This window comes from Monomorium pharaonis, chromosome 8 (genome assembly GCF_013373865.1).
Source record: "Monomorium pharaonis isolate MP-MQ-018 chromosome 8, ASM1337386v2, whole genome shotgun sequence".
NCBI classification, from domain to species: Eukaryota; Metazoa; Arthropoda; class Insecta; order Hymenoptera; family Formicidae; genus Monomorium; species Monomorium pharaonis.
The window spans coordinates 22548122-22569715 of record NC_050474.1 but is presented as its reverse complement, the minus strand read 5'-3'; the positions used below and the strand labels follow the sequence as shown (position 1 = coordinate 22569715).

At 38.8% G+C, this 21594-nt stretch overlaps 1 protein-coding gene across 3 annotated transcripts in view; it reads right to left on the bottom strand.

Annotated features, from left to right (window-relative positions):
* The window catches only part of LOC105839353 (Down syndrome cell adhesion molecule-like protein Dscam2), a 146516-nt gene extending 125100 nt beyond the window's left edge, over window positions 1-21416 (bottom strand). For 2 of the 3 annotated variants that reach the window (XM_036291265.1, XM_036291266.1), the window contains exon 1: window positions 21066-21416. The gene's annotated coding sequence lies outside the window, so the exon portion shown is untranslated. The remainder of the gene's footprint in view (window positions 1-21065) is intronic. The other variant, XM_012685613.3, reaches the window with a different exon arrangement.
* Window positions 21417-21594: the final 178 nt, after the last annotated feature.

The window sequence follows — 21594 nt, the reverse complement described above, 5'->3', positions numbered from 1 at the left end:
AAGTTACGCTCATGTCCGGCAAGAACTAAGCGAAACACTCGTGTCTCTTCTGTTCCGTGAAACTGTCCTTATCGAGCATCATCGATGAAACGGATCACCAGAAAGCAATTCTATCCCACTTTCTCACAATTAAGTTTACGAACGAGATCGAGTATCCGATGTACCATTTCCTCGCGACGGGACGCGAGAATCGGATAGAAGCGACGGGCGAAAAAACAGACAAGAATGAATCGATCGGACCGAAATGGACTTAATAATACACAGAGCCTATGACCCAGTTATTTTCAAGCAAAATGTCGAAGCTGTCGAAGATACTCGATCAAAGACGCGCTTTTAAATAGGATATGATAAAAAAAGAAAAACAGCACACCCCAAATCGGATTGTGTGAGTTAATATTGTTACAGCAATTGATTAACTTATAATTAGAATTCATAAAAAGCAAAAGTCATTCATCCAATATTCCTCCCTTATATTTCGGTTTATTAAGAAAAATAGGGCATGTTTTTCTGCAATCAGCTATCATGTAGTTGCTAAAAGTCAAGCTGAAGGTATTTTGGTAATTTTACACAAGAATTAAGAACAAACAACAAGAATAAAGAACTTTAAACCAATAAAAGAATCGTGCTCTAATTCTACACAGATACTCAAATGTAATAAAAGAATAGCCTACGAAATTGTTAATATATTTCTGGTAACGTTGGAATATAACATTCATATTCTTAAAAAAAAATCTATAATCTTCGCAAAATTCTACTATCTACGGAAGCTGCAGATACAGTTTCACAGTGTTCTACGCGCAAGCTACGAATTAATTAACACGTTACGGTTTGCGTAAGCGCGTAACGTGATATTAAACGCAACGCCGCGGCGGCTTTCATGTTTAAAGGCGCGGTAACGTGGATGGGGAATTAGGTGTACGTGCCCGAATGCGAGAGGAGTCCGACTCGTGTATAATTCACACGGCGGCGGTAACAAAACGGCACCGTAAACTCGCCTTACTAAATCACTTGCTCGCGCCCGGGGGGGATTCGGAGAATATTCTATAAGGATTGGCCTTAGGTGCGATGAATCAAATTGCGGCGGGCGCGCATGTCGAACGAATAATCGCGAAAATATCGACTGCTTGTTGGGTGCGTTCCCCCGATTTGCACGGGCGGCCCACCCCCTCACGTATCTCCTTTGTGAGATTATTCGCATGAATAATACAGCATTTCCGTGCCACGAGCCAGATGCAGATTCCGCCCTCATAAGCCGCGGCAAATTCGCGGATTTACGACTTGTTTTATAACTTTCGGCCCCGTCCAAATTGCCGCGAGATTACATCTACACGGCGGAACGCGATCCGCGCAAGGTTAATGTACTACTGAAAACATAGGGAGTTGAAACACAATAGGGCGAATGAGTGAAATAAAATTACCCGACGATGACATTTCGCTAATGTGGGAAAATATTTTAATTGTTGAGTATACTCGGTAAATTTTGAGATGAGGAATAATCATGAAAATATCCAATGCGGAGGAGAGCTGCAAAGTTAATTTCGAACTTTCTAATATGCTATCCGTGCTATTAAAACATTTCTCACGAGTAATTCTGCACGAGCAATTTGCAGCGGTATGAAATAAGTTTACAAATACGTATACGACGTAACTAAATAAAAAGCCGAAGGAATTTTCCTGGAGTTTTCAGAGTTCAAATCGCTTTCGCGAATTTACGAGCGACAAAAAAAACGACATGCGACGCGGATCATTAGCGCGAGCATAATCAAAGGTATGTATTTTTATACAGACCAGCCGCATTAAACCAGGTTCAAAGGTCTCGGCGTCTCGCACAGGTGTATTCACTCGCTGTCGCGGCGACGGAATTAATACCGGCCGGTTTAATGGAAGCGAAGGGAACAACGGAACAACGCCGCGACGACAACAACGAAAAAAGACGGCGACGGCAACCGTGGCGATGGTTTTATCCCATCCCGACGACGCCGCCGCCACCATCATCGCCGGCATCAAGAGTGTATTCTTCCACCCAGCGGCTCGCCACCCCTTACGAGTTCTTGTTCCCGAGCTCCTCGCCTTCGCGTTCCCTTGCTCCTTCTTCACCATCGCGCTCATTCATCTATCCATGTCTTCTCTTCGCGCAGACGATGCTTTTTCTCGTCTGCGCCCGTGTGCCCTACCATCGCTCCGAGGTGTCTTAGGACGCGGATCACAACGCGGACACAATATTGGACCTTTGCATCGTAAGAAATTACGAGGATTAAAACGTTTGCTAAGACCCGTCTGTGTCTCACGACAGATGGTCTAAAGATAAATGACGGGGGATTTTATTGTCTCTTTGTCTTTTCATATCGTTAGTCGGATCAGTAGTGCAAGTCAATGATAAGAAGTATTTTCAGAAAGTATAATGGACAATTGTTTCAATGTAGCATAATTTTCTTTATCTTCAATAATGAAAACATGCAGAAAAATATCAGTCTCGTGTTATAAAAAGCGATTACTCAATTTTAGTTTTTTAAAAATAGTTTTATCTTTACAAAAAAAATATTTCCTTAATAATATATTTTTAAATTTTGTACACACACGGAATATAGACTACAGATTACTTAAAGTATTAGATATTTCAAAAGTTTACTCTCTCCCTCTCTCTCTCTCTCTCTCTCTCTCTCTCTCTCTCTCTCATAGTTTTTCCATATATATCCATATATATCCATAAATTTATGATAATTTCATTAAAAGCATCAAATTTATTCACATAATTTAATATTTTAATTGTAAATGTTAAAATAAAAATTTGATTTGCTTATTATTCTAATTTTATTCAATAATGTTCTAAAAAAAAGTATATTTCTTTTTAGATGACAATGAGTTTCTTTCTCTAAAATTTGTGATAAATATATTTGAAAACAAAAAAATATGTTAAAAATAACTACTGGCTAAAAAAATTAATAATCGCTTTTCTGTATCAGTAAAATGGATATTTTTGTGTGTATCTTCGACCTTTTAATGATTAAATATACTTACAACATCGATCATGATTCCAGTTTTTATTTTAATCCTCGTTTTACAACGTAACATAATATTTGTGAAGTTCAGAGTACTATCAATACACATCGGGTATTATTAATTATAATATGAAATCGAAATACGAGATATTCTCCGTTAATTTACCAGCGTTGAATTGCAAAAACAGAAAGAAGGCCTTGAGAAATTATTGCTGACGGGATCTCTTAATTCATCAGGCGGACATGAACAAGCAAAAATCCCATGACGCCGCGTCGAAACGTGTGGAACTTCCGCGGGGTGCACCAGCTGCCGCCGCGAGAGTTCTGTTCCGCCTCTCTCATATTCCCGTCATAGCTAGCGTAAACGGCGTACTAAGACCCTTGGCATAGTAATTCCACATTTCATTCCGCGCGTCAGGAAAATTTCTGCTACACCTTGTGAGCTATAAATCTTGCAACGCCCGCGGTTCACGAAGGGATATTAATTAACGCGCGAATCATATACGCCCTGGAACACGGCGAAATATTCTCATACATCGAGGCACGGCAAATGCACTAAAGTAATTACCTCGGCGGGGAGGGAGGCGAGAGAAAGGAACTGGAACCATTATCCCGACAGAATTAATCGTAAATGCACGAATTAAACGAGCGCCTGTTATGAAATTACCATTAAATGACTGTGCATGTAACAATAAACAGTTGGATGTATATTCGTTATTTAGCAGTTCCTATTACTGTTGCTGTCTGCATAATAGTAAATTATTAAGGCATAATTCTAACAATTGCGGATGCAACAAATCGATAGTCCGAACTGAAATGTTACTCTCATAATTTAACACATCGTTGGCGAAGTTCACGAGAAATTGAAATCTATATTATTATTGTTGCAAGCAATTTTTTTCGTAATGATTATTTTTCAAATCTGCCTAAACCTAATAAATTTATTGGTGATTTGTTCAAAACTTCAAAAAGTTAGGTGTAACATTTTACACGATTCATTGTCATGCTGTCGATTTCAGTATGAAGAATGATTAAACTATCGATTTCGAATGGATTACAGTTTGGTCTCGGTTTTGTTCTGTTTTGCGTTCCTCATATGAATACTAACGTTGCGCTTCGATTGCATAAGCCCCGCTTCGAACTAACACGCGACGCGCGTTTATCTCGGCGAAAAATTCCTATTATCCTTCGGGAATTTTTATCCGTACACTGCCCTCTAGCGAGCGCTATTTTCTGTTTCGGGATACGTTTTTTTTTTCTCAGCGAGCGGCACTTTGACCGCGTTCCTGGACCGAGGAAAAATAAAATATCGGCGACGTCGTAGGGTTTTCTCCGCAACGCGCGCGTGGAGACGAGCTGACCCGTTTTTTTTATAAAGGATTGAAATTCGGAGACTGCGATGTGTTCCCAGGAATTTCATTAAAATTATGGCTCGGATATTGGAACGGTAGGACGACATTGCGCAAAGGATCGTCTGTGAAACATGGATTGACTGCCACGCCATGCATGTCTCTCTTACAACTATACAGAGTACAGCTTAAAAGCTGAGAATAATGAAGTAAGCAAAAGTTAATGTTGTGGAGAACAGATAAACGTTAAAATAAGTAGTAGATGTAACTAATTAAAATATTTGGTCATTAACTCGAGAACAGTCATCTGGAATATTTTTTTACACTCTAATATCGAAAAAATAAAGCTCACGTCACAGTAAATTTTTTTAGTGATTCAAAAGCCATACCGTGACTCATACATTTATAGTTTCGATCTGTTAAAATTAGCTGGGGTGTAGAAATCACTCCAAATGAATTAATCTATGTTATAAAGTCAATCAATCAAATTTATCAAAAGCTTATATTATAAATTATATATATATAATTTTTATATTTATACAATATAACAAATTAATAAAAATGTATATTAATAATATAGTTAACAATAACTTTTGATTATAAAAATCATCCCAAGTAGTCGTTTACGTAAAAAATGGAGCTACTATAATTTTCAGGATAAAATTTAAATATTATATTTCTCTATGGCCGCAAAAAATTAATAAACGTGGTTTAATAAAAATCTATTCAGAAAATATGTTCTTTCATTCCCTTATATCTAATCACGTAGACGTGTGGTAGTAATGATATTACATTCATATTCCGCGTATTACATTACGTTCTGATTTATACCGCATTTGCATTCTCTGAATCCCGTCTGATTTTGACCGACGAGCGTGCGCTTCTCTAGCCGCGTGGAATATTTAGTCATTTATTTGGCTCTCAGTCAGTCCCGCGGCAGCGAAGTTATGGCTACTGTTGGTTTCATCGGCTATGCGCATTACTCTTGGTGCGAAATGGGATAGCGAAACAGGGACGACGGTTGCTTCATATTAGTCGCGAGCTCGAGTTTTCGCCGACAAGAAGATGATGGATCGCCCGCGCGATGGAGCGACAACGCGCAAATTTAAAACGCGGGGGAAAACTTAGCAACACGTTATATGTCGCTTTGATCGAGTGCTCCTCGAAACGGGCCTTCAATTTTGACTTAATATTGCGAGTGACAAATGAGAAATTTCGCCCCGGCACGGCAGCACGCCCAAACTCTCGAGAAATTAATCCAATTACAACTAATAGAATCTTCTAACTCGCAATTATAAAAATTTATTCATAGGTTTCGCGATTTATCTAAATATATAATATTTCCCATACACAAGATTTGATATATTAAAAGAGAATATATAAATTTGAGTTTTATAAAACACGACAGGAGTAATCCTATATGTATTCATTGTTGCAAAATTTATTAAGCATTAAAAAAAACTTCATTAATAAATTCTCATGAAAATTATAAGTCTTTAGATTAATTTTCAGTCAGTAACAAATAAAGTAACAAAATTAATAACAAGGAAACATCAATCACTAAATAAATTAACTTCTCTTGGAGAAAAAAAGCATGACAAGAGAAAAATCCTACATCCTCCTAACTTGTCCAATTTATTCCTGGTAGCTTCCTACGTAGCTTCCCTAATTTCCGCTATAATCATGTTTCATGTCTTAAGTGGATCAACTTCTATACGTGTTCGTATTAAAGGGCGAGGAAAGATTTACTTGCGTCTCTTCATGGAGGAAGAGTATTTTTTTGCAAAGAAAAATGTGAATGTGTGAGTAAGAGAGAGAAAAAGAGTAGCAGTGACGTAAAAGCGACGAGGACCTTTGCGGTCATTTCCGAGAAATTCATACCGTTTCACTTTATCATTCTCGTTGTCAAATTGTCCTAAAAATACGTCGCTACGTATCCTCGAAAAATCGTAGTCAGTTTCGCAGTCAATCGAGAAAAGGCAGGCAACTAGAAATTGCCCGGGGAAATTCGCTACGAGTCGCGTTTTGAGCAATTCCGTCGAGAAATTATCTGACGCGAACATCCAGTAGATATTCTCAATTATTCATCAGACGTAAAAACGTCTCGTAGTATCCAAATTTAGAGACTCGCGACGAAGAATGCGATTAACAGCAGAAATCTATGTGGAAAAACTATATCCCTAATTAATGAACAAAAAGAACATAATAAAAAAGAGTGAGAAATTTTACTTATAAAATTAAGACTACTAAAATATAAAATTCAAAATATTTTTAAATTTAAGACAGTTTTATCAAGCAAAATATTTTAAGAAACACTGATAAAAATACACAATACATAATAAAATTATAATATATGTTAGGAATTGTTGTATTATTTCTGACATTTGTATTCTAAAGCATCCCGTCGAGTTTTTGACGACGATTGATTTTTATATAACATAATGTCTGATAATATTTTTGAATATTAACAGCAGAAATCTATGTGGAAAAACTATATCCCTAATTAATGAACAAAAAGAACATAATAAAAAAGAGTGAGAAATTTTACTTATAAAATTAAGACTACTAAAATATAAAATTCAAAATATTTTTAAATTTAAGACAGTTTTATCAAGCAAAATATTTTAAGAAACACTGATAAAAATACACAATACATAATAAAATTATAATATATGTTAGGAATTGTTGTATTATTTCTGACATTTGTATTCTAAAGCATCCCGTCGAGTTTTTGACGACGATTGATTTTTATATAACATAATGTCTGATAATATTTTTGAATATCGCCGCTACGGCTATTCGATATTTCATCGGTGAAAGTTTGCGATTCTTATTCCTATATAGAATCTCATGGGCTAAACGGCGGAGTGCCCAAGTTCGTGATCCTTTAATGCGCTTTTTAAAGAGCGCATTGAAATAGTTCGATGGAAGGTACTCCTTCGTAATTCAATCGATTTGAAAAAGTATCGACGCCAAAAGTTTGCGCAGAAAGGACCGAAGTTCTACAAAAATTGCGTTTCGACCACTCCATCGGGAGTTCTCGCTTTTATCGACTTCGCTCAAGAAAATAAAAAAAATCGGGAGGAAAAAAAGGAAATAGAAAACCTCGTTGTGCTCGTAAATTGCTTCGCAGCTTTGCCAAGTTTTTTTGTTAATATTCCGAGAAAGGGATAAAATCGCACGAGAATTGCGAAACTTGGAGAAAACTTGCAAAATATATACAGCGCACTACGCTGTTCAATGCCATGCATGTATGTAAAGAAGATGGAGCAGATAAAAAGAATATATTTTCCCTACACTTGCCAGATGTCTTAGTTGAAGATAAGCGTGCGAATATAAAATATGCTCTTGCAAACGCTTTGCGACTAGAAATTCTTAATCCACTGCGGGAATAAAATGATCGAGTATTAGCTCGCATAACAAATTGTAAAAGAATTGAGCATATTCCAAAGACAAACAATAAAAATTTTTCTAAAAATCATATAGTTATTATTTGTAAGAAGATATATGTAAAAAAAATGTAAAAAACAATGTAAAAAAACAGCAAACAGCACGTCTGTCTTCATTATCACGCAATGCGTTAAGATACAAACAAAACTTTCGTCGTAATTTTCGCAATATTATCATATTATACAAAAAAACATACAACCAACAACATCGCCCGTTTTTAGCATCATAATCTATCGTATTTAGAAAAATCTTTCGTAACAATAGACACAAATATTTCTAATTATTCCAAAAGTCCTTCGAATATGCTTTCTCTTCTACGTATAAGGCGTTGTGCAATTACGATTACCGTAAGCTCCTCCGTGTCGAGTCGTGAAACTTCGGAATGAAATTTTAGAAGTAACAGCAATGAAGTTAACGCGCCGTAGTTAACTGCGCCAGTTAAGCAAGTTGTGTAACCGTTTCGACTTGCACACGCAATGCCGAAGTACCCGTGCCTCACAAATGTACTTTAAATAACGACCTCTTTCTTTATGGATTGTATTTTTTTTATCTTTTTTTATCAAATTTACAAAACTGTAATAACAAGTGTTTGAAAGTTTTCACGCAGTTTCGTAGCAAATGTTTCCACGGGAGAATACAGAATCGAAGAGTTGCAGATGTAGATAGTTTTTTGAAAGCACGCGAAATTTTATTATATCGCATCTAAAAAAAAATTATTTGTTTCTTGTTTTTCTCCGAAAAAGATCAGCATTTAACATTCACTTAAATAATTGTACATAATTTCTAAATGATTATATTTTCACAATAAATTTACAATCCTTAACTAGCAGTTAATTCGCACACGCGCAAATAGTATTTCTCAATGTAGTTTATAATTTTTATAAAATTATGGCAAACACACATTTGACATATCTACCTAAAATATTCGAGTTTAAATTTTACGAAATGCAGGAAATGTATCACAAGCAACATTATCTTTCTCTGCCTGTTATTTATAATATTTATTTATAATACTGCCTGAGAAATAAGCGTGAAACATTTCCATAAGAAATTGTAGATTGTTATTTTTCAAGAGGATAATATCAATGCTACTGTATCTGAATTACATGAACGAGATGCGCCTCAACGATCATCCCTCTTTCCTCCCCTCGTACTCCGCACGCGTCAGATAGAAAAACCCAGCATACAGTCGCCGCAGCTTTCAAAATTATTTATAAATTCCGATATTGGGGATGTGCCCGAGATGTGCAGGCAAAGTTTCGAAACTACTTGCGACTGTTCGACGTTTCTAAGTAATCACAACTCAGAACATGCATGCACACTGGTAAGCATAAACATGAGAACAGATCGTCCGATCTGCTCGATGATGCCGGTCATGTTCAAAATCGTTTCAAAACTCACGAAGCATTCTTACAATTCTCAGGTTACGCCGCGTGAGAAATATTAAAATGACGATAAATTTTGAAAGTAATTTTTCATTTTTGGAAGAAAAACATTTCTCGAAGCTAGAAGTTATACAAAGTCCCTTCTGATTGAAAAGAAACGATGCTCTCTCAACAAATATCGATAATTCTTTAAAAAAAAATTAGATTTTGATATATTCAACAAACAAAGCTTCGACAATAGACTTTTAAATTTGACACGACGTTGTACTTGATTAAAATTTTTGTTAATTTTGATTTTATCAAGTGTTTTCGCATATCCATCCGGTAAATATTGTCTCAGATCACAATATCTTTGTAGGCACTATCGGCAGTTAAAACGGCCCCAGTTACATCAGAGCTCGGTGTTGAATTTTCAGGGAAAAAGAGGCGAAGCGAGAGCAGAAGAGAACATACATCGCTCGGCAAAAATATGAGTGGGTGACGACACGAGAAGCAGGCGCCAATAAAAGGTATCGACGTATGTTCCACGGCCATCAACATCGCAGAGTGAAAATTCATTCCACCGTCTCTCACACCGGAAAGGAACGATCTCGGGGGTATCGGAGTTTGCCTGTCGAGCGAATTTCATCGAATGAGAGAGAAAGAGACACGATAAATAATTAATAGACGCAAATATACGCAATTCCGAGATTGACTCATTAGAGTTCCAACTTGTTGCAAATTAATGGCAAAAATCTTTTTAACCCATTCGTGCTTTTAATAATTAATTTTCTGCAACACGCGAGTATACATACAGCAACGCGACACATAAACATGTGAAAGATGCATTAAAAATGAATTCAAACAGAATAGTTTATATGGAATAGCGAAAGATAACACACACAATCAAAAAATATACTTCGTTCCTAATAGAAAAAAATAAAAAATAAAAAATTTACAATCTATCCTGCATATAGTTTCTCGGTATACTTTTTTCACTGTAACATATAAATTTACTTTTCTATTCCTGCCTGAATTTAAAACGCAAAAATCGTGCGACACGATGCTCGCGACTGATTATCCGAGGACAGAAATTCATTCTCTTTTTCCGTATTTCATGCGAATATATTAGCCACGAGCGATATCGCTAGCTGCTCGTCACGGGCGACGATTGTGCGGTGAAAACGAGCCATTCTAAAGCGCGATCCCCGACGACAAAGGACAAGCAGCAGCATACATCCTCGAAGCGATATTCAGGCATTCGCAGTCCTGCTGGCGGGCGAATTTTTTCCTTTCACCGACACGTACGAAGACGTGATGATCCATTGTTGGGGGAAGCCGAGCAATTCCCGACGGTCGGTTCGAGGACGGGAGGATAGGATCGCGAGTTGGGGGTTGAGGGAAAGCGAGGTTGGGGAAAGTGCAATAATGTCGGCGCGTTAATGCTCGTGGAAATAATGTATCGGCCGCGGTAGTGTAAATTTCACTACCTACTAACACTACCTTGGTCGATACAGGCGTAAATATGTGTGCAGGGGATGGGCATAGTGGCGGTTTAATACATGTACGAAGGCTGGCATGTGTGTCTACAGATGGCCGCGTGCATACCGTGTGCATGCGCGAGTGCTATGCAACCGAAAAGCAGAGGAGGAAGGGTAGGAGAGGACGCGGGGGATGCGTAGTGTAATGGCCTGCTGCCGAGGGTGCATTAAGGCGGTTTATGCGCGCGAGGATGCGGGGGTTACTTTTAACCCGTCTCGAATGCCGCTCTCATTGAATACGTGGCAAAATGTCCCGACAGAGGTCAGGGAGGGAGAAGAGGGAGGGGTGGCGGCGTTCGATAATCGACGAGGCACTAAAAGCGTCGAAGGATTCGTGCGGGTCTCTAGTTAATGGAAGATTAATTATGAAATTAAGAAGTTCCGACGTCGAAAATAAAGCGACGCACGCGAGGGGTTTTTCGTCGTGCAATAATAACGTTCGACGGTGATAAAAGGTACATGTCGCGCCTCTGATAAAAAAAGAATCAGATACCGAGTAGCATTCGATATTTTCTAAATGGTCATCGCGTTTCGCAATTTCCTCTGCGACGCGAAACTAACGCGCGAAATCAGCGCGCGGGAAAAATTCAGCCGTTTGCCATGAAAATCCATTACCATTCGCGATTAATTCGCCTGTATTTCCGATCTGACGTGCAAATCCGCGCGCAAGCAGCACACGCGCGCGCACCCGCATGCACAGAGAAACGCGTTCGCGCCAATCGATTACCGGGTTTCAGAACGCGCGCGCTCATTGTCGGTACAATTACGAGCAAGCGCAATATACGGCTTCAAAGGTGGGTATCGTGTTTCAAAGTGACGTCACTGCACTATGCAGCGCATACAGATATTACAATAAATGGGTAGCGCGTTAATTAGTGCAACGCGGATGCCTTTCGATGTAAAGAAAGAGCGCCGTGGATAGAAGGGAGATGGGAGATGAAACGTATTCGCATCGTCATTAAAATTATAATTAACGTATGATAATTGCGATCGGCGGGTAATAATTTACTTTTGTTTGTGTGAGAGAATCGCGTGCGATGAGGGGAGCGCGGGGGAGAAAACTTTTCGTGGAGAAATCGCGAATAGAGCGAAAAAGGAGTTTCTCTATTAAGTCGTTAAAGCGCTTTTGTTGCATGCGACGGCACAATGAACAAAACACGGATAAGGAACAATGAATGGCGGAGATGTCATTTGCAGAGAGCGATGATACACTCTCACGATAGATGCATTAGGGTAGTTTATGCACGAGAAGCAAGGAGAAGAGTATCACGCTCTTTCGCGGCTCCCTCCCTCTGCAACGCCGACCGTCTCCCGCCCCCCCCCCTCCTCCTGCGTAACTGCGATAATAAAACACGTTTGAATCAATAGATAAATTAGAAACAATTAGAGAGACCAACAATGCTGTTAAAATTGCGATGATTGTTAATTTCGCTGTACAATAAAAGTTATCGTTCAATAAAATTCTTAATATATAAACTGGGAATTAAAAAACAATCCTTTAATTAATATGAATTTTTAAGAAACTGATTTTTAGAAGAATAAGCAAATTATTTTAATATGTGTATTTCCACAAGTTTATTAGTTTTTAGCACAAGATTGAAATAAAATCGTTTTTCGGAAGAAAAGTTCCTGTTATTTACTACTCGAAGAAATAAATATATAAGAAAGCGATGAGAATGTTCAGGTGAAAGATATTTAAGGTGTAATTAGGTCCCTGGAGTTTTCCAAAAGAAACTTTGTTGATTCTCAAAGGAGAAGTTTGAGAGTGCAGATATATATCTTTGCCAATCTATTTATAATATGTTTTTGCAAAGATACATTTCACAACTTCTGTCATCTATCAACTCTTAAAATTGCAATAAATTTTCCCAATAATTTCTATATGCACATTATATCATCATTTATTTCATAAAATATAGAAGTTTGTTTCTAGGAAATGACATCGACGTCAATTAACGTTAATTGGAATCTTTCTTCTGTTTGCAAATGCACTGTCGACAATGATCTAACGATGAATTATTCAACCGGATTTAAATTGTTCATGCTGACGCAATTCGGCTTTAAGCCTCGGCCGTTGCGTAACGAGCGACGAGGGAGAGGGAACGAGGGAGAAGCATAGCTTTAACAGATTTCAGATGAGGACGCACGTCCGCGACAGGCGAATGAATTATATCTCCTGGAGCTTATCAAACGTGACGAGCGCACGTCGAATTCGTATGCGCGGATCGCGCGCGTCACACGGCCAAAGAATTATCGCCGTCTCCTTCGCCGTGCGATAAATCACGCTTCGTCGAAAGCGCATTATCGCACGCTCGCATCGTTACGCACGCAGGTATCCCCGGGACACGAAGATCCACTCGGACATCAGCCTCCACCCCCGTCGGGGCTTATTCTAATTTATATCGGCGTGAATTAAAGGATTACGTAATAAACGCGCTGAATTATGGAGTCGGATATGACCGCTTCGATGTATCGATCCGCGGCCGGTGCAGCGGCGCGGCGTGGGAACGACCGGCTACGAAACGCGTTCGCGTTGAATACGTCCCGACCGCGTGACCCTGTGCAATTATACCGCACTCACCCGGACTTAACCCAATTCCACGTAAAATTTATATAATAAAAATTAATCTTAGATACATTTTCGCGATTTGACGTGTGTGACTAGACTAGATTAGATATCATCAAGCAGGAATTCTTTAATAATTTTAACTGGCTCATAAATCATGTTTTATAAAGTAACTGTTAGCTAAAAAATCAAATGCATGTAATTTAACGTTTGTATACAAGTGAAAGATAAAAGATACACTGCGATAGGCTACGAGAAAAAGGGTTAAATGTGCAATGAGATAAACCTTTTCTATCGAGTAAACTTTCCTCAATTATGCTCTCAAAAGAGAGAAAGAGAGAGAGGGGTAGATAAATTGAAAACAAATTAAATCCCCGAGATTGAGTTGCGTCTGCGTAATTAATGTAAAGCGGATACGTAATCCCGTAGTTGTATATACATAAAATCCCGTAGACACGGTTGTCATTGTAACCGACGATGGCAATTTCGCAAAAAACTCAACACGAAATTGCGTTTCTCTTAATTTTCAGAAAAGTTGCACATCATAATAATCGATCTGTTAATTAAATACACTTTCTGTACAGGTTTTACTTCTTTTATTTGCAGATTTGGTCGTTTTTTCTTCAACAAAATATTGATTGCATGCCAGTCTCTCACATTATTTTAAATTTGAACGTTTCAGCAATTTAAAACTCCGAGTATAAAATAATTACAATAAGTAAAAATAAGTCTCTTCAATCTCTTCAATAGAAAAATAAACTTTAAATGCACAATCTATTTCTAATAAATTAAGGTCGAGACTTCTAAACCACTCTCTAAATATCTCGGCAAATGCCAAAACTCTATTTAAAAACAAAGCTTCCTTACATTGAAAAAAAATTACTAAAAAATTTATTTGTGAATACATTTATTTCACTAAAATAAATCCATTAATAAATACGGTGAAATAAAATTTTATTCCTAGCAAATAAACCAATTAATTAAAAAAATTTGAGATATATTTCACAGAAATGTATATTTTATCATCACAATCCATTTTTTACTAACCAATAAATATCGGAGAAAACATCACAAGTAATATTTGCTTTTGAATATTTCGACTTCTCTCTCCGTGTATTATCAATCTCTTATAATTCCAAAGAATCGAGACGAGATCATTTCCAAGCAAAAATCGGAAATTACTGTGAGGTGATGTTCACCTATGAAAAGACTTTAAATAAAGGCTGTCGTATCTAATGTAGAAACACTTTTCATAAATTGCGAGATACGTCGCGAGATGATGTATACGCTTCTACGATACTGCTCCATGATACCCGCAGCAGCATTGTTACACGTGGCGTATGAAAAACGCGCACGCCCACGTGCTCGTCCTTTTTGCACGACCCCAATTGAAACGCGTTAGTTATGCGCGCGCGTACATGCGAGGAATTCGCCCCGGGCTTGGCAGAGCCGGGCGCGCGAGCAGCAAAATACGCGCGTCGCGTAATTCCGCGCGACCTATATTCTAATAAACTATTCGTTTGACGTATCCATCCCCTTTTTAAAAAAGATTTTCTCTCTCTCTCTCTCTCTCTCTCTCTCTCTCTCTCTCTCTCTCGCTCTCCCCTCTCCCTTTTTCTCCCCTATATCCCTCCTCTCTCTTTCGCATGGAGAATGTAACATTGATCTGTCTCTAGCACGCTCTCGGCAAATCTCTCGTCCATCTGCGCACGCGGCTCGCTTTTAATCCGAGCGACAGATCTCTCGTCGGTATTAATGGATATCCTATTGCGAACACTTTTTTTCGTGGAATCTCCTGATTCGCGTGTTAACGAGTCCGGCGGTAATTACGCGCGACCGAACGGAATTTTTTAAGGGACGTGACGAAGGAAGAGTTGCGCCGCTGAATCGATAAGCGGATACCTTAGATATTCATGGCGAAGTTACTCGGACATCCAGCGTGAAACGTGCACTACCAGAATATTCCATTATGCTATTAACGCGCCCTCCTGATAGAATTTAGCAGCGTAGTTAGATACTCTTGTTCTAATGTTCGCTGTCAAAGGGAAGCTACCCTTGCTCTCGGATTCCGCGGCGTGGCTTAAATTTTAGGGTGTCATCCGCAAGACGAGCATGAGCTTTCACCAACGTTTAATCCTTACGCGTAACGTATCGTGATCGTAAATAGCTTGTAACTAAAAACTATATAACGGTCTAAAAACTTTAAAACTTAAGTTAATACATTTTATAACGCAAAAGAGATAAAATAAATAAGAACAGCTCTCCCCCCCCTCTCTCTCTCTCTCTCTCTCTCTCTCTTATTAATAAATACAGGTATTTCTGAGAATACAACCGAGCTACGTAAATATAATTACACTTGGATTCCATTAATTTTTATTTGTCAATCGTAGTTTACACAGGTAATCGTTAGACTTGGAGTGCCCTCACGGAGCAACGTGAATTCGATGGATCCTCAGTTAGATCTCACGGTAATTTCTTGGATTATTCATACTCTGCTCCGTGAGATCCGTACAAACTTTCCGTAGTAAAATTCAACGGAAGCGGATACGGGGCGACGGTTGGGTCTAGTGAAACAAGGGGAAACGGAAACGCGCGGCAAGAGAGAAAGACGGAGGGAATGAAGAGAAGGAGGGAGGGAGGGAACGAGTTTCGCTTGCTCTCCCCGCTTCTTACGATGCAGACACAGTAAAAAAGGAGCGACGAGAAAACTCTTTCTTCGAGTGGCTGGTTAAGAAGTTTTATAAGTTGCCGGCATCCGCGGAATGCTGAAAGGTCAATCAATTTTGCACGCTCTTTCGTTTTCCTCGCAAGGCGTTTTCCGCTCCTTTCCGATCGCGGATCCGATTAGAATATCATGGAAGAGGATTGAACAACACATTTAGCAGCTTTATGTGTTTATGCAGCCTCGATTAAGGTTATACGAAAAGAGATATTTTCCTTTCTCGTGAGAGAGAAGCGAAAAGGACGGGGAAGGGGGGCGTTTCACCGCGGCGAGTCAATGGTGAAGAAAGGGCGAGTTTACGTGTTTGAAAGTGGAATCTCGATACACCGGGATCCTTACTTCCACGCGAGAAGAACTGCATAAGAAATTTCCTCTTTTCGCAGCAATCGGAGAATCCGGTCAATCCGTCGATAAAGTTCTCAAATAAAACGCATTCAGAGACTCTCTGACGTTCGCTACGTTAAATGAAACTGATTTCCACGCCACGGGAGTAAAGACGAGATCGCAAAGTTTCGTTGCAACGTGGCTTTGTCCGATCGATCTCAAAAGGATTTATTACTGGACAGTTATACAGAGTGCCGCGTTACTTTTGATCGAATTTACTCGGACGAATGATATTCTCATTTACCTAAATTGGATTCTCTCGTATTTGATATACTCGCGCGCGGGTAACGATGTCCCGTTCTCTCATTCAAATTGATCAATTTTGCAGAAAACAATGCCACGCGAAAGTCAAAAGAGATAAAAAGCCGACGCCCCCGCGCGTCAGGAGGCGGGAGAGTATATCGCGATATAATAAGCGCAAACTGCGAGACCGTCAATTGTGGAAAACGCGAACCGGTTAAAGCAATTAACGCGGACAGGACTGCCACCGCGGCCTCTAATTTTTTTTTTGCCGCTGAAAAACAGCTAACGGAATCCCTTCCGAGCTCTCGAAATTCGATTTCCTTGCGCGAAGCCGCACCGCACGGGCCGCAAAATGTTATTTCCGCGTTCGCGCGAACCATCTGTGCGTTTCTGTTTGAGTCGAATTCACGTTTAATGAAAAAATACCTCGAACGCCTGCGCGAAGCTATGTATCCCTGTATAACAGCGATAAACAAAAAGTACTTTACAGGCTTTACGAACGGGGAATGCATATATGCCGAAATGTTACAGGGAAATGTTACAGCAAAACTGTCATGCTCGTCCTGCAAAAATTCGGGGAATTACACGAAATTTTAGGTGCTTCAATTGACGTACAATATTTCCGGTTTGTCCATATATGAGACTCTCGCAAAAGTTTTCTGAAAACGCGCGTTTTTTTCCGCTCAAGTCATATATTCCTATTGAATAAACAAAGTGTAGAAAAATTTCTTTATCTGAACTCTAACTTTAATTTAGCGTAGCGCAAACTGGAGAACGAACATGGTGGAACAGCAGCAAGTATAAACTTGGGTAAAAAATACGATTTACACTATTATTTCAAATCGTCGTGAAATGGAAAATTTAATATACAATATAATGACATTATATATTACACTTTTAAACGACGCAGATTATTAAAGTTTTAGGAGTTGAAATTTCTGATATAATCGAATAAAACTTTCCTTAGCGTACAATATAGCGAATTTTCCCACCAATTCATTCGATAACTGCTGTTATATAACTGCATGTACTACATTAAAAGCTGAACTTATTCTTAACAGAAATAATACGAAAAGAAATAAGAATTTTGAGACAAGATGCATTAGTTTCTACAAACAATGTGGTCCAGCGGAACTAGTGGCGCAGATTTCTCTTTGAATTGTTTGTATTAATAATTCAACACACACACACACACACACACACACACACACACACACACACACACACATCTTTCTCTCTCTGTAGAGCAACGCCAAATGCAAGACTAAAATGTTTCTCTGTGCCTAGTAAACGTCACTCAAGTAGTTACATACTCATGGCCAACGAGATGCTTAAACCAGGTTATTGAGTTCGTTCCAGTTTTTGGCGCAATAAACGGGCCGTAGACTCGGGCAAGCTCATTTTCATCGCACACACGCGTGTGTGTTTTATTCAGAGACGTGTGGTAAGAAACAAAGAGCCAAAGCAAAGATCTCGCCAAGCGTAAAAGCCGGAGGGTGGTTTCGCAGGCTACGCTCCTTTCTGAAGGTAAATAACCGCCGAAAGTCGACGCCGATCGTAAAAGCGTGTGAAAATACGAGCGTCTTTAATAAATCGCGCGAGGTCGAAGTAGAGGATGGATGTTGGAGATTATTGATAGATAACTTTCAGAATAACCGTTAAAGTAGTAGAAAACTTGCAGCTGTCTAGTCTGAAATGTTGTTAATCTCACATGAGAAACATGTTATTTAAAAATAAACTGCAAAAAAACTAAGATAATCGCTAAGTGACCGCCAGACTTAGTCAATAATTAATTTATATGGACATGCAGCGCTGCCATCCAATCATCAAAAAATGTAATATATTCAAAATAAGTAGAAGTGACTGCTTTTTATTAAAAAAGAATTTTAAGCATAAAAATATTAACTAAAAATTTTTAATTAAAATTTTAAAGCAAAAAAATATTCTTATTTTCCCAAATCTACCTTTAGAAAGACTTATATATTCTTTTCATAGCATGGTTGAAAAGTTTGTAATAAGAAAAGAATAGGAGCTTAAACAATACAATGCAAGTACTTCTAGTGCAGTATTACTAAATAAAATAAATAGTGCGTTTTATTAAATATAATAAAATAAAGATTCAATAACCGAACAAAATAAATGTTTGTTTCTTGCCGGAAAGTCGTCACATTATTACTAAATATTTACTGATATGAACGTATCACGTGAATAAATAATATTTACACTTTTGGGAACAAAAAGATCAGAAATTAAATAAAATCAAAGTTACATTTAGAGATATCTTGTTAACATACAATGACTAATGACAAAATGACTAACGAAAGTTAACACTCTGACATGTAATTGAGTACTAACAATGAGTGAACTGTGTCTAAAAGCTGATTGCAAAAAAGACAAGTATAAACATGAATAGCAGTGCTGCTGTTATGTAATAAATTATATTAATTCATTTAACCCAAAAATATAAATTCCTATGGTCAACCGCTAAAACCACTGCTATTCTGTTTTCACGCACGCGCACGCACGCACACACACACACACAAAATGTAACAAATTTGTAAAACACTACGCAGGCAATCATATAACTTAATGTCATCATAATTCGATTTAAATGTCACGTCTCTGAATTAATAAAGGCAGCTGATTAATTTTTTATTAGCTTTTACACAATCTTCCGAAACCATTTCTCGATCTGCCACAGCGTGATGAAGATAAAAGCAATTTATTACCTTTTCCTAGTATTTTCGACGTTCTAGCCGTGAGATCGACATGGCATAAATCGCGAAATAGTACCAGCCGGAATAATAAAAATTATTGAACAGCTATCGCGACGGTTGATAGAGAGGAGAGAAAATTGAGAGCGAGAGCGAGCGCTGCATCTGACATTAATTAATCATTCGCGGAGAGAGCGGTCAAGTTACTAGAGTCTGATGAATTATCGCCACCTGAGGAGTCTGCCTCGGCGATATACGACGCCGTATCTGCCTACGATAATTCTCTTCATTCGAGCGCGCTGCAGAATAAATTCACTAACGATGTTCGTTCGTGTGACGTTATTAACGTGGTATATCACAACGCGCGAGAAGCAAATCCCATGTTTAAATCCCATCAGCAAGACAACGAGACTTTTCGACCGGCTTTTTAAAAATACGACACCAGAGACCACATTTTCTTAGTGGAAAAATACGGTTTGTTTATATGATAACAAGATAGGGACATGCGTTATGAACGCTTGTCGAGTATGCTGGTGCACGATATGCAAGTGTCATTAAGAGACCTGTACTTGCGAGAGCCATATTCACATCTTGCACTTGGTGTGATTTAATTCTGCGTCTCATATAAATTATATGATAATATAATACACGACGATGTCGTGGTCTTAGCTAATGCTTTAGCTAAAATAAATTTAAAAAATAAATTTTATTTTCAATTTTTAGACATGTCGAGATTATATTTTTAATTCTGTAAAAATAACGTAAGTGCTAAAAAGGCGAGACCTCGGAATCAAAGATAATAAATGCGTAGACAGGTGTGCAAGGATATGCATAGCAAAAGTACGTGTGAAAAAACTTAATGTAAAAAGTATTCCGGAGAGATAAAAAACATATAGAAAAATCTCACGCCTCCATTTGCGTTATTAAAGATGACAGAATGGAGGAAGGTAGAATAGACAGCGCCTGTAATAATATCACGAAATCCGTAATGCGGAATAGAGCGTATAGACATATCGATATGTCATAACACCTGCTACCACAATGTACAATTATCGACATCGCGAGCACAATTCTCTCTCAGCGTCGGGCTTTGTGAAAGATCGAGGGAATAAAGGCCAAATAATACTTGAACGAAATACGAAACGTCAAACGTGCTATAATTCGCGCTTAATAAGGTATTGGGATACGATAATTGAGGTACGACTAATGGTTGCTTTAACAGTCGATTGAGAACTTAAATATTAACATGCGTATATATAACGTATATGTTCATTGCGTTAATAATGTAAATTGCTATTAATCTCTCTAAATTAATACCAGAAATATAGCTTGCTTATCGGATTATTCTATTATGAATTTATGTAAGAAGAAAAATGTATCTCATGTTAAATATCTTCAATAAACATGTTTATTGAAGATCATAAAATACCTTCATGTATATTTTATCATCTAAAAAATTTTCTCGCACAATTCTCAAAATCAATATTACTTGCAATTTTTTCAGAAATACGGACTTTAACGACCATTGAAAAGCACTGATCTAAATGACGTGTATTGTCGTATATTCTGGTATTAATGCCGCACATCCGACAATCTTGTTTCCCTTTTAATGATAGACACGACCACTAATGTTGCCCTCCCTCTCTAGTTCCGTTGCCCGGCTGCGTTGCCAAGAGAAAAAATGCAGCACGCACGCGACTGAACTTCCTAAGCGCGAGCGATTTTTCACGTACATTGTTGCCCTCGAAGATCCCGGCCAGCATGATAGTCGTCGCCAGCTGAAGTGTGTCACGTGTCAGACTCGAACGTGTGGTTTTCCCTGCCTCGCGTCCAGAAGAAGGGAACCCTCGGAGCTTTTCACTGAGAGCTCCGTTTCACAACAGCTTGTCGTCGAATCGCGGGAGAAAAAACGAGGCGGAAGAGGGTGATCGGGAAGAGTGGGAAAAATCGCGGGGGAAGCGTGCGTGCTTCCGATCGTGCGTGACCACTCTGGCGAACACGTTGGGACAGATCGCGAGCAGGTTGACACCTTCAGGGAGGAGATCGCGCGCAGAACTGACACCTCACGCGCGCGGTCCAGCTACCCTCAGCATCCAGCGGTGGTGGCGGCGGCGGTGGCGGCAGTCGAGAGGGATGAAGCCGAGCACGCGCGAAATTCAATCCCCCCTCATCCCCCCTTTGCTCCCGTTCGCGCCCTCTCCCTCCCTCCGAGAGGCTACAGCCACCCAACCACCCATTCACCTCCTCTCCTCCTCGTCGCTC